The following is a 2332-nucleotide window of genomic DNA, read 5'->3' as shown; positions in this document are numbered from 1 at the left end:
CATGATATGAGTTGGATGAAGAAATTACCATTTATTGAATATAATGAAATAGCACAGAAACATATAGATTTAGTGTTTTAAAAATAATATGGATGAAACGGATATAGCTTAAGGTCTAGGAGAAATTAAGAGGAAAAGGAGAGGTATTTTTGTTAAATCATGGTTTAGGACATTAAGAGGGAGAGAACGTACTGTTCACAGGGGGCTTCTCCTTGATATTTTTCTCCATTGCCACACGCACAGGGAGAGATGGGAACTCATGCCGCCTCCACCACTCACCTGGTTGGCCAGCGCCGCCTATTCTCTAGCGCCAATGCTAGCGCCGCCCTCTCCACGGCCACTGCTGTCACCGCCTTCTCCCTCATCGTCAGCAAGCCACCGTTCCCCCCTCTCTCTCTTTGGTTCCATCTTCTTCGTTCTCTTCCACCACCACTACCAGGACGAGGCACGCCTCCAGCCGCCACCTCCTCTCTTCTCCACGTCACCATGACCAAGGAGACGACCGCCTCTGAGCAGCCTTCTTCCTCCCCACGCCAATGACGTCAGATTCACGTCGCCACTACCGCCAAGCATGCACGGCCATCTCCCCCTCTCTATGCCGACAACCCCCGACGCTGCCCCTCTCCACTTCCTCTCTCCCTGTAGCTCTAGCTATCAGAGCCGTTGCCGGTGTTACAGCTCGCCGCCATGCTCCTTTCTCCCTTGCAGCCCCAGCCACTGGAGCAGCCGCCATTGCCACAGGCGCTTCCAGCGACCACTGCTGTCCTCCAGGCCGCCGGTAGCCAAGCTCCGCCTCCACCTCCGCCTCCACCTCCCTCTTTTCCAACGTCCACAGCCACACACCAGCAGTTTTCTCCAGGATGCCACAACATCGCCTCTCTTGCCACCTCATCGTAGAACACCTCTAGCCATCCGCACTGTCATACGCTTCTGGGCCTCCAAGTCCTTGAGGTCATTGTGCTCCGATCTAACTTGTTATGTTCCAGCTTCGAGCCGCCATCGGATTCTGGCCTTCGTGCTATTATATCTCGGCCTGCGTGTCGATGTCATATCCTTGCCTACGTGATGAGGTCATATCCTGGCATGCATGTCGCTGTTAGGTCTTGGCTTGCATGCCGTCTTCCCGATCCAAGTTGCACTCGACTAGGTGTCGTCAGATCCAGCTCTTCATCCTACTCAGAGTTATCTATTCTTCCGGGTTACGACAACTCAAGTAGCGTCCTAACCAACTCACCGATCCACTAGAGGGCGCCCCCATGGGCCAGGGTATATTTTCCATTCTTATTCTATACGCATTTCATTACTCTACTGTTTGTTTTGTTCCTTAGATATTCATTGGATCTACCTTGAGCATTGGGGTACCAAGGATCGGGGTAACTTGGTCGCTGGCTGCAGGTAGCGTTGACCAGAAGACTTCTGACGACGTGATCAGAAGGTAGCTCAACATACCCCCCCCCCCTCTGGGCCAACATTCCCGTCACATCACCCCAGCAGTCCTTCTGACTCAGCTTCCGGACAGGATTAATGGACAATATGGGACACCTTACTTTAGTCCTACATATCTAATTATGGACCACCAGAAGAGTCTTATGGGCTTATATGAATAAAAATAATATGGACAATATAGATTTAGTGTTTTAAAAATAATATGGACAATATGGAACACCTTAATTTAGTCCTAGATGTCTAGGTATGGACCATCAGAAAAGTCTTGTAGGTAATATCTTAGTTATTTATCGATTCCTACTACATTCTAGTCAATGTTATTGATCCGGTGGTAGGACGAGGCCCGCCCGGTAGGAAGTCAAAGTGGTCAACGTCCGAGGTAAGCAGCCGATCGGGTGAGATACCTTCCCGAGAGGCAGGAAGAATAGCCGACCCGGCATCTCGAAAGCTCGACCTGGTGTCGAGTTTTCGACGCTCATAAGGCAAAGCAGGAAGAGATGAAGGTCGAGCGGACATTCCGCTCGGCTAACCAGGAACACGGCATCAACCCGGCAGTTAAGGTTCCCTCACTCGATAGGGCGGAGTAGGACATCATATCATCGGTCGGGCGGACATCCGAGTCTGCCCGACCTTGGTGGCGTCGGGAGGGCGTTAGTCGAGCGGTCCATTCGCTCAGCCAGGGAAAGGTGTTAGCCGAGTGGTTCCTACGCTCGGCCCAATAAAGGACAAAGGGAGCAGTTGACAATATCTTCCTAGGAACCAGTGCCGCCGACAAGAGGCATGGTCGGCGTCATGGTCAGACAGGGAATCGTACGGTGGAAACTTCCACTGTCGCGTCAGAGATATACTCGCCCTACTAAGGTATGACGTTAGACACGCTTTTCTG

This window comes from Zingiber officinale, chromosome 2A (assembly GCF_018446385.1).
Source record: "Zingiber officinale cultivar Zhangliang chromosome 2A, Zo_v1.1, whole genome shotgun sequence".
Taxonomy (NCBI): domain Eukaryota; kingdom Viridiplantae; phylum Streptophyta; class Magnoliopsida; order Zingiberales; family Zingiberaceae; genus Zingiber; species Zingiber officinale.
The sequence above is the reverse complement of the archived record's forward strand: the minus strand, read 5'-3'. Positions refer to the sequence as shown.